At 36.6% G+C, this 15619-nt stretch overlaps 1 protein-coding gene across 5 annotated transcripts in view; it reads left to right on the top strand.

The window, feature by feature from the left end:
* Positions 1-1817: 1817 nt before the first annotated feature.
* LOC126823403 (muscle M-line assembly protein unc-89) overlaps positions 1818-15619 on the top strand; it is an 80742-nt gene continuing 66940 nt past the window's right edge. For 4 of the 5 annotated variants that reach the window (XM_050552225.2, XM_050552223.2, XM_050552224.2 and 1 more), the window contains exon 1: positions 1818-1934. The gene's annotated coding sequence lies outside the window, so the exon portion shown is untranslated. Of the gene's footprint in view, positions 1935-14405; positions 14668-15619 lie in introns of those variants that run through there. The other variant, XM_050552221.2, reaches the window with a different exon arrangement.

Raw genomic sequence — 15619 nt, 5'->3', positions numbered from 1 at the left:
ACGAGATGTACATCCACCTGCAAAATTTCACAACGAATCGCGGATTATTAAAGGAGTATTCTAACTTTCCCCAAGGAAAAAAATGTAAATAGCTTTGAATATATTCAGCATTACAGCAAACTCTCTTAATAATAAATTATCCTCCGGTTGTTGGTGGCAAGGAGTAGGGTCGCCTGTCAAACCTCGTGGGTTTTCTCCGGGTCCTCCGGTTTCCTCCCATTGCTAAAGACCCCTACGCGCAAGCGAATTATGGAAATAAAATTAAACCATGTGTTAGTCCCGAAATGACATAGTTTGTGTCGAGTGGAGGTTAACACCCTCCCCCCTATTATCGGCAATTATTGGATGCGCTATATTACGTTTTGCTGTTATTACTGAATCTTTAATCATCCAAACCAATTTTCTATAATAATTATCTTGTTACTGTCAAAGTCAGTTAGTTTCAACTTAAACAATACTACAACAAAAATCAATATATTATTAGCCAATTATTCATCCATTCCTCCGACTCTCATTAGATAATAAATGATCGTTTTTAAAGTAATAATCTTATTGATTATTATGTCAATATTACATAAACAAACTGTAAAATGGTCTGAGTCCACTTTTGATGGATAAAATATTTGACTATGGTGTAACGTATTTGAATGTGTGATAACATATTTAGTGATAACATATTATAATACATATAAATATGTTTGATAACAGAGAGAAATGGGGTTTAACGTCCACCCGACACAAACTATATCATTTCGGGACTAACATATATGGTTCAATTTTATTTCAATAATTCGCTTGCGCGTAGGGGGTCTTTAGCAGTGGGAGGAAACCGGAGGACCCGGAGAAAGCACACGAAGTTGGACAATCGACCCTACTCCTTGTCACGTACAACCGGGAAATCGAAACCACGCCAGTTGACTCAACGACAAACCTTATGATACAACGCGCACGCGCTGACCATTCGGCAATATAACCCCCTATAACATATTCCATTTGAATGTGTGATAACATATTGGAATTAGTAATAACTAATAACATATTACATATTTGAATGTGTGGTAACATATTTGATCTGTGGTAACATGTTTGATCTGTGATAACATATTTAAATGTGCAATAATAACATATTTTTTATTGATTTCATATTACAGTACTTAATAATATATTGGAATATTAATTACACCTCCCCCCTCACAAACAAGTTACACTGGTATTATATCACAATCCAATATCCATCCAAACATATGCCTTTCATGAATATATCACAATTATGCCTTTCCGGAATATAATAATATCACAATTTTCTAAATTAAATAAGCTGAGGCTGGAAATCTGAAATACACGTTGAAAACTTATGTTGTCAACTTAAAAAAAAAACAAAAAAACAAAACAAAACAACCTAAGCATAATATTAACATCTTTAATTCCAAGATACACATTCTTTAAACCCAGAAACTCTCTTCAGTCTTATAATGTAAACGAAAAAAAAGGAAGCAGAGGATGTCATGTCGATGTTTGATAAGAATGTCATTAAAAAGATAAGCTTACTTTTTAAAAACACATTTTAAATGCGCTGTCTTGCTCTAGTAATATATATTATATTTGGTAACTCTAGAAGTCTTAACGTGGATTACATAACACCGACACCACGGTAGGACTGACCCCATGGTGTTTTAAACCCCTAAATAAATACAAAGTCTTTAAATATGACGTCATTGATTATCGGTGTCCCGACTTGACACCAGTCTCAAAGAAACGCTTCGCGAACCGCGATTGGCCGAAATCGAGAGGAAGCCCTCTTTCCCGCAGTGAACCATTGCCAAATACAGCAATTTACCATCAGGGGTATTCCAACCTATTTTTAGACTTGCTATGTCGGCTTTACAGTGGAGCAAAGTTGGATAATGGCCGCTTAGATATCTCGCGCAGAAACAGTGAGTACTAGTTTTATTTATTAATATATCCAAATGAATATTTAACTTGAGTGATTGTGAATTTTTCTTCTTTAAATCGAGATTCTTGCCAGATTAACAGTGGCAAAGAATTGACTGTAATTGTTGAACATTGGTTTTGTAACCTCGAACAAGTTATTGGGGAGAAGTCAGAATCAACACGCCGGTCTTATCAAATTTCTCTCATCGGCTCTCTTGTACATACCGGCTTCTGGTTGCTTCTGGGCGTGAATTGTTCTAGTTTTCTAGCAACTTACACCATGTTCTCACTGTGGATTAAGACAAAAAAAAATCCTTCTTTTGTCATGCAATGTTATCAACTATTTAAACGATTTGGATTATTATTTTTTAACCATTTTCATCAATTGAGAATATTTCTACCAAACGCTCCTAAATATTTGCTCAGAATAATGCATCTTTTAATACTAGATCAGAACTTCTGAGACATAATCTGAACAATGTACGAACGTTCAAATTATTGTTTCATAAATAATATAATATAAAAATTGACAATGCACACTAAAAAGAATAAACCTATCTAGACAATTTTCAAAGACTACACGATCTTCAATATCTCATAAAATATGTCTGACAAATTACTTATGATTCTTAAGACGCCATTATATTTTTGGTAGGTTCTAGTAACGTGTGAATCATAGAATTGATGGTTATTTGAGTAATGAGTGAAGTTATTGTAAATATAACCTCAACAACGGATGTTACGTTTATATAACCTGCGTCTTGCTAAAGAACCTTTAATATGATATAGAGCTGGTATTTATCTTAAGACAAATTAAAAAATGGATATTACATATGAATTTCAATGAGGAAAGAGGCATGTAGTAGTTATATTGCATGGTTCATCGTGATCTGATGTGTTATACTATGACCCCCAAAATTATCAAGTTTAAAAATTGGAAATTATATATTATAATGGATTATCAAATTTAAAAAATGAAAATTATATATGGAATTCAATGAGGAAAGAGGAATGTTGCATGGCTCATCGTGATATCAAGTTTTATACTATATACAACTTTACGACTAAGAACTCCCAAATTATGAAGAATATGATATTTATCTTACAAAGCTTAAAACATGAACATTACATCTGGAGTTCAATGAGGAAAGAGGCATGTAGTTATTGCATGGCCCATAGTTATCTGAAGTGTAAGACTATATACAACTTCACTGTGTTCGACTAATGTCCAAACAATTGAATTCTTAATACTTTGGGAGATTTCATGAACAAAAAAACACTCACCTGTGTAATCTTGTTGGTTTTCTTCGGGTCGGGTTCTCCCCCCCCCCCCTCTCCACTGTTAAAGACCATTACGCGCAAGCGAATTATTGAAATGAAATTGAACAATGCGTTAGTCTTGAATTGACCTAGTTTGTGTCTTGATTGTGAAGATCCCTAGTTTAAGAAGAGGAGAGAAAGAGAGAGAAAGAGAGAGAGAGAGAGAGAGAGAAAGAGAGGGAGAGAGATACATCAATTCGACTCGACACAAACTAGGTCATTTCGGGTCAAACATATGGTTCAATTTTATTTCAATAATTCGCTGTAGGTTTGAAGGTCTTTATCTGTGTTTGGAAACCAGAGGACCCGGAGAAAACCACGCCACTTGGCTCAGTGACAGACCTTATGATCTAAAGCGAATCATAAAGCGGCCACTCATCCCCCTTTGCTCTGATTAAACACAAACGATTTTTAATCTTTAATACGACTTGGTCTTATAAACAATCTCTATCGTAAAGCAACGAATCTTTTGGAATCTGACATAAAATAACATGGTGTATATTTTGTTTAGCCAGCGTGTTCTTGTTTGTAGCTGCATTAAACTCAGTAGTCATGCGTAGACCTAAGAAAAGTTTCTATTCAACATTTAATGTTTTCCTGTGAGTCAGTCTCTTATCAGTTGTAGACTTATTACATTTATGTCATTCTGAATGAAGAAATATTTAATCTGTAATACGACACGCGTTTGTATACAATATCCAGACAAGAACTGTACAAAAAATGTCGCCATGCAAGGCAATGCCGGATTAAGGCTCTGTTGGCCCTAAGGCACATAGGGTGCCTAAAAATACAGATATTTTAGGTTCACTGATAAAAGTTAGAAAGTTAAATTTAACAACAGAACATTTATTACAAAAAAATTCAGAACTGATTTTTTTTTTTTTACAGTACTGTAATTACTATAAGATTACAGTAGCTAGATAACAAATTGTTTTTACTTCGTGGCCTGGATTTTTGGCTGGCCCAAAGCACGTGCCTTGATTATCTAATGGTTAATCCGGCACTGATGCTGGGTCGTGTTCACTGTTCAGGAATTTAAACAGGGAATGGTTGGGTGTGGAAATGACGTCAAGTTTGGCGTGAGGTCTGGGGGACTACCCGATAATAATAATAATAAAAATCCTTTTTCACGAAAACCATCAGGTTACAAGAATTCATTAAAGTTCATTTTACATTTTCAATATATTCACACATTCATTTCACATCACACTATAAACGATTTAGATTTAACATTAATTAATAGTATCTTAAAATAATATCTATACATTTTATAACATCAGACTATTTCCTAAGAGTATTTACATTTGTGGGACCGAGAAAAATGACAGCATATTTCCAATTTGATAAAATCAGAAGTTCTTAGACAATATTTGTTCTCATTTAGGTGCATACATGTTTAGGATTAGAGTTGAGTGAAACCCAAACGATTGCAATGCTTCGTATGTTTGTTTTGACGAATGTAGAAGAAAACTATGCTCTATGTGAGATAGTGGCAAGAAGATGGGACTCCCTTGGGCCCCCGCTCTGGACACGCGCCTAGAGGTTTTTCTCTATGAATTGGCACCCACCATGTTGTGTAAATGATCAATTCCATGGTAACACACTGCTAATGAAATAAATATAACGTATAACAGCCAATCAGAGGGAAAGGTCGTCTGTTGCTGGTGCACTCAAACAAACATGTGGAATTTGTTTGTGAAGAAAGCGGGTTGTGTGACGGAATATCTGTACAACATTTAGTGCATGAACGAGAAGATTTTTTATACGGAACAATAATTTCTAATTTAGATATCGCATTTGCATGTAAAGGCACCTCTACACTGAGGTTCCAAACTCGAGTCCCTATACGGAAAAATTATGGGTGGCGGACCGTTACTACGGTAAGGTCTAAAAGTTAAGGCCCACTGTAGATTTGGTCAAAGGTCACGAAATATAAACAGGGCTAGGATTAGGATTAGCGCTAACCCACAAATCTCGTCAATAACCATGTGTCCCAATCCTATTTACATCTCGCGATCTTGACGAAATTCAGTAGGACGTTAAACCCCATTTCATTTCAATTTCTTGACGAAATTTGCAGCGGGCCTTAACTTTTAGACTTTACCTCGTTAAAACATAGAAAAGGAACGTTTAGCCGTGATTAGCTTGTTTTCCTCATATTAGTGGTACAGAGTTGGGCGTTAGTCTAGTCTTTCGACTTCCAACCTTGACAGTTGGAATTCTATGAAGAGTAAGAAACGTGCCCGCTTTAGCTGACAAGGTCTGCCATTGAGTAAAGTGGCGTGGTTTCGATCCCAAGCTTAAACGTAACTAGGAACAGGGTTGGCTGTCTAACCTAGTCGGGTTTCTCTTAGTCCCACACCCCCTCCGCGAATTACTGAATAAAAAGTGAACCATATGTTAGTCCCAAAATGACCTAGTTTGTGTCGAGTGGACGTTAAACCCGATTTCTCTCCCTCTCTCGGTATTGTAATGCTCACGTATTGTTTTACTTTCTGTAACTGAAATCTCAGTAGTTGTTCTTAACTGTAAGTTCCCAGTGGTTTAGTATGATTGACAGTACTGAATATTCGTTAAGGAATCAAATTGATTATCATCCATTAACCTTTGTTATGTATATTATACAAACTAATAAATATCATATCGATTATGTATTCTCCATTGGTTCTAACTCGGGAACGTCGTTTACTCAAGGGTGGTACATCTAAAAAATTGAAATAGAAAATTTGGCGCAACTTTGTCATGTTAATCTCCATGCCAGCTCTACATGTGGTCGTATAAATCACAATTTCAAACTAACAGCTTAACTAAATGTGTTTTGAATTTTATTTTTTTTAATGTTAAATCAAGTCAACCAAGTCTAATAGACGAGAACATCCAGTCAAGCAATCGCCATCATTCTTGCACTTTGCCATTTGGAAGAAATACACCATTGAGTTTCCATTTCTAATTTACTTATTTTCACTTTAGCGACTTGCAATAAAATAAAATGATATGAGGTTTACGTCCTACTGTTCGCTTCTACTGGGATAATAAAGACGGGCATACACCATGCAGTGTGCTGTGAGGGACGTTTTGCCCGGACTGCGGGGCTATTATGGACTACTCTTTCTTCTTTTACGTGCACGCCATTGTGTACAGCGGACTTTGTCTTCTACCAGGCCCTCCGTCCTACACCACAATCACGCCGAAAAATCCCCATGATTTTTCTTGGCGAGCACAGAGATCGAACACGGGACCTCCAGGTTAGCGAGTCAACGTCCTAACCTCTAAGCCACCGTGACTCCCGCGACTTGAAATAGTTCGATACTTTTCAACAGTGGCTCAGTTTGTAAGCCTCTGGTTCACGAAACCTGAAGTTTCCGTGTTCGATCCCTGTGTTCCTAGGGATTTTCTCGCCTGGTTTCCAACACCGACAAGGTACAGCGGCTAGTCGATCTGATGGGACGTAATCCGAGGTCACTTGCGCACTTAGGCGTGTACTTACAAGAACATTTTGCAGTTGTCATTCGACAAAGAGTAGATGGGAACGCCATATAGCTAATTTCCTGTCCCGGTTAGTATAAATTAATTCCCTCTTCCGCATTGGGCTTTATTTGCAAATGAAATGGAGTTTAACCCCATAATTTCCAGCACCCACTGGTCTAATGAAGACAAGCTACGCCATACAGTGTACCATGCAGGAAATGTTTCCCGGACCGCGAGACAAGTTTCTTATATCGAATTACCTGCACGCCACACGAACGAACTGGCTTTTATATGTTACCTAGTTATTAATAAAACATGCATTATGAGTGATATCATATAATAAATTTTCTGTTTCACCTTAATATAAAAAAATTGGCAATAGACCGGCGCCTTAATGACTAATTTTCGTTTAATGTGCAGTGATATTTGACAAACCGGCATCAATATAAGTAAGCTATTGTTTGAATATTGTCATAGTATCCTGTCTTAAAACAATAGAAACAAAATTAACATAGAAAAAAACTTGACCCAGTTCCTGTCTAATGGCTACCACATTTCTTATAATCTTTACCAATTGTTATGAATATAAACATGCTCCGAGTTTTTTTTTATTTGTATGAATAAATGTAAGTTATGAGTATTGTTCTTTCTTTTAAATAATATCTGTAAAAAGTTGATGGTTCATGACGGACTGATTCTATGTAGGCCTACCTTTATTCATCAAGATTATGACTTTTTATTTCGGGACTAACATATGGCTCAATTTATTTCAATAAATCGCTTGCGCGTAGGGATCTTTAGCAGTGGGAGGGGGGACCGGAGAATCCGAAGGAAACCCTACTCCTTGTCACCGGGGAATCGAAACCACGCCAGTTGACTCAATGACAGACCTTATGATACAGCGCACACGTGCTAACCGTTCGGCCATACAACAAAATGGCAGAGACAATTGACATTAAAAATTCGTACCTTAGACCACATCATTTAAAATTTTGGTGTAACCAATTCTTTATAAATGAAGACCTTGGTTGCTCTTATCGAAAATCTTTAGTTCCAATATGAAATAGTTCGATTGGTTTGACCTTGTTCAGTTATTATGACGGATTACAAATGTATGGATGACGAAGGGTTGATCAAAATGGTGGTCATAGTTGTCATGGAGGCAATAAAGTCGTTCTGTAAAGTTTCGTATACCAATATCTCGTATGGGAGCATGTAAGACTGATTGTCCATTCGATCGGGGTTTCAAATCATTATCATCGTTATAATTAGTCCAGATACAAATGATCTCCAATCAGGTAATTAATAATATTGTTAATGAGAGATGGATATACTCGTGTCATACAAGTCAGTATCAGTTATATTAATTGATGAATTAGTCGACATTGTGGAGAGATGCTGAAGGAGATTGTTATCTGTAAATTATTCCACAGTATAATTATCAATTGCTGTTCTGGTTAAATCTGTTGCTGTATGTTTAGTCATAAAGTGGTGGTTCGGGAACTAACATATAGAACCATTCATATCTCTAATTGAATTAGAACTTGAGTTTAGAATTTTTGACGAAAATACATTTCATGCTTCAAAAGTGGCCCAATTAGTATGATGCTAGGTGACTAACCAAGATGTCCCATGTTCGATAGGAGGTTGGCTGGCCGAATGGTTAGCGTGTGCGCGTTGTATTATAAGGTCTGTCATTGAGTTAGCTGGCGTGGTTTCGATTCCCCGGTTGTACGTGACAAGGAGTGGGCCGCCTAACCAACCTCGTGGGTTTTCTGCCCCCCCCCCCCATTGTCCCTCCCATTGCTAAAGACCCTACCTTCAAGCGAATTAATGAAATAAAATTGAACTCATGTTCGACACCGGTGTTATCCAAGAATGTGCCTCATGATTTTCCTTAGTTTCTCCTTGCTCCGAGTTCACAAAGCACTCTTAAACTTAAACATGTATTATGCAAGAGCAAAATCTGCTTATTACAAGTCTTTCTTTAGGCCTGAAATGTTATCTAAATTATCAATTAGACATTAATTAACTTATCCAGACCATAATAAACTCTCGATGTCAAGGCTAGCCTTCGATGTAGGCTGGATTAGATTCCTATATGCCGCTAACGGCCAAAGATAATTAAATCAGAAAAAGTGGATAATCGAGACTATGCTGTTTATATTAATGATTTTAGTAATGATGACCGAGACTATGCAAAAATTTCATCCGCTTCTTTCGCGGCTCATAGTGGATCAATTTGACTGAAATTTTCAGCAAATTACCTTTACACTATCTAGTTTTTAACTATTATAGCGAGAACTGCCATCTCTTTATCTTATCTCCCATAATGTTTCTTTAAGTTAAGAATTTACTCAACTTTCAATCACTATCTATGAGAACTATCTTTGATCCAGAAACACAAAACTTTGCATATGATTTCTTATTGACGTATTGATACATTAAAACAACACATTTTTTATAAAGGGCTATATGTAGTTAAACTAAGGCGATTAATTCTTAACTTAAGCCTGGGAATGTTTTGTGAACTCCGGGCCTTGTTTGTGCCACACGGAGAGTATGGCAGGGGAAAAATCTAGTCGTTTTGATGGGATGAAAACCCGGGTACTCGTTGGTGTGCACGTAAAATAATCCCCGAATCCCTGGAATTCGACACAGATTAGGCGGGAAAGGCCTTGTCCTTGTCCGGTCAAATTGTCTCTCATAACATACTGTCCGTCTTCAATATCCGGTTGGTGCAGAAATATAATACGATGTTAAACTCGATTTGATTTTATTTCATTCAAAAATTTAAAAACGTAGAACATTCCAACTTGTATAATAGTTATCAATTTGATGCAATATCAGCATTGGTATAGAAAAGATGATAGGGACGCTGAAACGGTTTCATTGTTCTCAATAAAACCAAACCAAGTGGTCAAACAGTATTTAACCAAATGACCTCTGTGCATATATATATGAACTTTAACCAATGAGTGATTATCATTATGAATGGTTATTTTATATATGTCACGGTTATTATTGGTGTTTATTAGTTTAAAGCTTAAATAGGTTCATTATCACACGCAGTGATTTTAACACTGACCGGAAGTGGGCTATCCCATTAACACGAATGGATTCAGACTAGTAATTCTCTCCCCCCATTGACTTCAATGTTAAATCGATGTCATTTCTTGGCCTTTAATATGTTTTTAAACATTCCGATTATTTTAATCTGTGTAGCCACTAAAAGCTCAATATGTCACAGACGACGGTGTTATACGGACCTTTTCCGTATGAAAACTGTTCGATACATGCTGCCGTATCCGTATGCCGTATCATGTACACGTGAGAAAAACACACACATCGATGACGTCACACGCAAAATCCATACGGATACATGATATGGACCAGGAATTTACGTTTGCCAATAGTCTCTTATACATGCAAAAAAGAACCCTCGTTTAAACATCGCCAAAAATAAACTTTTAAGTAACTTGTATTCCATATAATTGTACCGTGTGTTATTCTCATTTAGTTACTAAATGCCGCTTAAACAACCAACGGTTTTACTGCGAAAAAAAAGTCTGATATATGTGTTGCCTTTTGTTGTATACAACGCCATTTTTTCACAAAAGTTGTCTAATGTTTATGAGTTGGGTAGGAGGTGCACTAAAAACTCTGCCATTTATGAAAACTATTAAGGTCTAAGTATAGGACACATGTGTGAACTTTACGCACATTAAGAACTTTAATAAAAACATGGATTTCGGAAAGGCGTCTCCGTCCCTGAACTTTTGTCATTCATAGACTATGCCCGTTATATTTTAAAACTGTACTTTATGACTCAGTCTATAGGTTTCAAGGTGTGAAATTTGAATTTTTGTTTCCCTGTAGGAACCGAGGTGGTGGCTCAGTGAGTAAGGCACATAGCGTACACCATCTTCATTGGGTTGCTTGTACGTCACCTGTCCAACCTCGTGGGTTTTCTCCGTGTCCTCCGGTTTCCTGCCACAGCAAGCTACTTATTGAAATAAAATTGAACCATTTTAATCCCGAAATGACCTAGTTTGTGTCGCGTGGACGTTAAACCCCGTTTCTCGCCCTCTCTCATTACACAAGCCTTATAATAAAAGTCAATTTAAAGCAAGTGAAGCGCGTCAACTGACCTAATTCCAATTCTCCATCTTCTATTCACCACGTGCGCGATATTTGATCATAAACCAAACGTCGTTGAATCCGGAAGAGAAAATGACAAGATCACGTGACAAAAAGTATTAATTGTCAAATTTGAGTTAAAAATATAATCAAGTACTCAACCGGAACGAAAATAATTTAATTTTTGATTAATACTAAAATGAATTCATTATTTTGTAATGACTTTATCGGCTTTGTTACGAACCAGACACACGGTCCATTATTAGGTAATTTCATCGAATGGTACCCATACCCACTCGTGTAATGACAGGGTTACCGTATTTCCACTGATTCTACTATTCTTAATTATATAAATGGAATTAACACGTGACTCATTTGAATACTGGCTGCACAGTATTTTGCTTTTGTTTTAGTTTGATTGTAAATAATCCCAGTCGTCCGTGAGAGAGAGAGAGAGAGAGGAGTATTTCGGTTATATTTTCATTTTAACACTTGGTGCTTGCGCATGCATGCGAGTTTAGCGGTGAAACAAGACCGGGGACCCATACAAAACTAACAAGATTAGACAGCTGGCCTTATTCCTTGACACAAACAAGCATGGCATCGAAATCACGACTGTTGAATCGATGACCATCCTCTCGTTAGATTATCCGCACCCATATACAAGGTGAAAATATTAAGTAAACAATTGAATATATTATATCCTATGAACTACTGCCATATTTGTACGTTTCCGTTATATTTCCGATTACTGTGCGCAAATTTAATTTGTGGTTACTACTTCATTCATTAGACTCGATCTTTTCTTTAGACCCCGGACGTTAACCTAGAAACACGGGACGTTAAACCCCATTTCATTTCATTTCATTTTTTTGAAAACAAGGAAAATACAGAACAATAAAAGTGGAAAGGTTATGAACCAATAAGTATTTCCTTGTCATCAAGGGTGATAAGGTGTGTCATCTTAATTTCAACTTTATATCAAGCATCACAAAATAATCAAACTTAAAACTGAAATAATATGACTCGAGTGGACACTTAGGACTGGCCCCGGAACAATTCTGTTCATTAATTGTTCTACCATTTTGGAATGAACTAATGGAATGGGGTTTAACGTTCTAAGTTTCTGCTCCAACCGAGGTGAAGAAAGGTATACGCCATGCAGTGAGCTATTGGGGAAATTTGGCCCGGACAACAACTGAATTCCAAATGTCATGGGTTCTTTTACGTACATACCAAGAAGTACACGTGATCTCGGTTTTTCGTCCCATCCGAAAGACTAGACGCTGTTTATTACCAGGCCCTCCGCCCTGTGAACCTCTGACAAGGAGAACCCACGGTGGTGAGCCATAGAATTACTCACTGAGCCACCGCGACTCCCTTATTTCATTATTGTAAAATTTAGTACTCTCGCTTACTGGGGTATTGATAGTCTTAGGCCGAGAAGACCCTTCGGTTTTAGTTGTTAGGGATGGGATCTATGGGGCTGACAAAAAACTGTGCCTATTCGTTGGGATGATAGGAAAAGACGAGGTCCATGTGTGTACGAATTAACGTGACAGCCACGATGGCTTAGTGAGTAAGATGCTGGTTTCCTTAGTTTGATGTTCGCGGGTTCGCTCCCGGTGTTGGCCGAGAAGGTTCATCGTAATTTTCCAGCGTGGTTTCCCCTTCTACGTGGTGCAGGACGGAGGGTCTGACAACGACAGGTGTCTAATTGTTTGGGTGGGGATGAAAATCCGAGTATACATTGCACGTAAAAGATCACTGGGCAGTTGGAATTCGATATAAGAGTAGCGTCGATGTCCGGGCAAAATTGCCCTCATGACACACTGTATTTCGTATGCTCGTCTTCATTAGCCCATTCGGAGCAGAACAGTCGGACGTTAAACCCCATTTAATTTCATTTCATTTCAACCGCCATTCTAAATTTACAATAACTCTATGTTTAATTTAATATGTTTAAATAATTTAATACATTTAGATCACAAAGATGGAATGCGAAGATGGCTGACGAATCATAATAGGTATTTGTGTTAGGTTTATTTAAAGGCTGAACTTGGACTAGTTTGTATTTGATGTAGCTTAACATGTCGAAATATTTCCTAAATAAAGGGAAACATTTGTAAACAAAAAATGTGAAATAACTAGAATTTGCTTTGTCATTTCCTCCTGCAGCACAAATTCCTACTCTGCCTTCGCCTAACGACGGAACGGCACCTTAAATCTTCCGAACAAAAGTCATTACAATTTTCTTTCACAAGATGATCGACGTTATAATAGAGAGGCTATAGCTGAGGTGACGTAATCAGGGAGGAATTCGGGAAAACAAGACAGTGTATATAATATGATGGGAACCGTTTGTAGGATATGTTGTTAGTATAGGCTTCTGCTACAGTATTAAATTACACACATGGTCTTTATATTAGCACACACTGTATCTTGCTCGCAGATGTATATACTCGTAGCAAACTGCGATATGAAGATAGTATCGCTTCAGTCTTACTCCGTTGAATATTGACGAGGTTTGCCGATTGACTAAAAATCTGTAAAACTTACGGTTTACATGACGCGCCCCACTCCCTTACAAACCACACACTAGTAAAAAAATAAGAACGTGATTATTTTAATAGATAAACTCTCGGCACTGTTGTAAATTTCAAATGATCAGACGAACAGGGTCAATGAAGCTATATAGCCTTTAAAACTCGCAGACTCTTAACACATAATCCAATCCAAAGAGACGGATCATTGTCAGTTGGGTGGTGTAATAAAAGAGGAGGGGGGGGGGAATAGTGTTTTACTTCCAGTCAACACCAATTTGGTTATTTTGGAAAACACATGGCACATTTTTATATCAATAATTTGCTCGCGTTTAGGGGTCTTTAGCAGAAAACCCACGAGGTTAGGCAGGCAAAATTAATCCTACTCCTTGTCACATACAAGTCTGGATTCGAAACCACGAAACTTGATTCAATGACAGTCCTTATGATGTATAGCGCACGTGTTAGACGACTGGACCACCAAACAACCATGCATCTTTATTCTTTATTTTAATAAAAAAAATAATAACCAAAATATAACAAAAAACACCCACCCCAACCCCAACAAAAAATGAAAATCTAGTCAAAGAGAAGCTGAACCAAAATTGATTAATTAATAGAAGGTTAAGGGTGAAAGACGACTACGTAACTGATTATAGCGATTACCCCATGGATGTAACGTAACACGCGTATCGTGAATCTAAATAAACGTTTAAAATCGTGTCAAGAATGACATCATTACGCGAATACATCGACAATAAACAGAACGCATGTTCATTAATTCCTGAATATTTATCTCTTATATATAACAAGCCTATATCAAAGCTCTTTCATCATTATCTATCAATTAACCCCTTATTTATGTATTTATATGTAAGATATTAAGCTAAGGCGGCTATGGCATCGTTGTACAGAACCCCGAGGCACATTAAACACACAGGCCTATAAAATTACACAGGAAGCGAGACTGGGCAGCGTTCGTTTAGTTCAGTGTGTGTGCTGGAACCGGTGGCTTGCTCGCAGTGAGTGTTGGATATAAGGGGTGTGAGAATAGCTGTGTTCTTGGTTCTGAATCATACATTATAGTGGGCGCTGTGTATAAAACCTAGAGGAAATGTCGCTACACCCCTTCTTTCTTTTTTCGGATATTATATATACATGTTAATGTATTTGAAAGCATTTCCAGTTTTTCGGCTTCTAGCGTCCTCTACATTTGGAGTATAACTCATAGTATCAACAATCAGGGATTATTACAGTGTAAACGGTATGTACAACTTTAGTTTAACGTATTATTTAATTAATGGATTTATATATTTAAACTAAAAATAGTTTATGGAATTATTGCAAAACTTTAAAAAAAATTATGAAAAACTTTTAAAAAAATTACGAAAAATTTTATACAAAATTATAAAAAACTTTATACAAAATACATATATAAAATGGGATGGCTACAAAAAAAATAGTGAATGCTACAGATCACTGTTAGAACAAAGGCTCTAATAAATTACTTAAAATTTGTTCAAGTTTGGATTGGGTATTGGCAATTAATTCATTTCCATCACTAAGAAATATGCAAAATTTTCAAAATATCTGTCAAAAATTTTATGAAAAATACGTTGTAGTTGATTGGTAAAACAAATATTCTAATAAATTACAGAAAACCATTTCAATTTTTGATTTGGTATTGACATTTAATCCATTTCTATTACTTGGAAATATGAACCAATATTTCCCAATTGTCGAAGTTCAGCTTCCATCCTTATGCATACGTATTATATAAAACACGTTGTAGACGATTGACAAAACAAAACTTCTAATAATAAATTGCTAAAAATTTGTTCAATTTTTGACTTGGTATTGGCAATTAACCAATTTCTCAATTGAAGAAATTCAGAATCCTTAGATGAATATACGGTATGGGTAACCATATTGGATACGATAACAAGGCACATGCACAGCCAATTTAAATGGTTATGTAAAAAGAAAACAAAAGCTAGAATTCCCTACATAGAATTACGAGAAATTGTCTGAGAAATGTATTTGTTTTATTCCAGTATTCTGGTTTTAAATATCAAATAGTGAAGTACGTAACCCTATATTTTATCAAACCCAGAAACAGACACGAGAGGGGGTTGAATGGCCGAATGGTTAGCACGTGCGCGCTGTATCATAAGGCCTGTGATTGAGTCAACTGACGTGGATTCGGATCCCCTGTT

The sequence above is a fragment of the Patella vulgata genome, chromosome 6, assembly GCF_932274485.2.
Source record: "Patella vulgata chromosome 6, xgPatVulg1.2, whole genome shotgun sequence".
NCBI classification, from domain to species: Eukaryota; Metazoa; Mollusca; class Gastropoda; family Patellidae; genus Patella; species Patella vulgata.
Note: the sequence above shows the minus strand (reverse complement) of the source record. Positions and strands in the feature narration are given on the sequence as shown.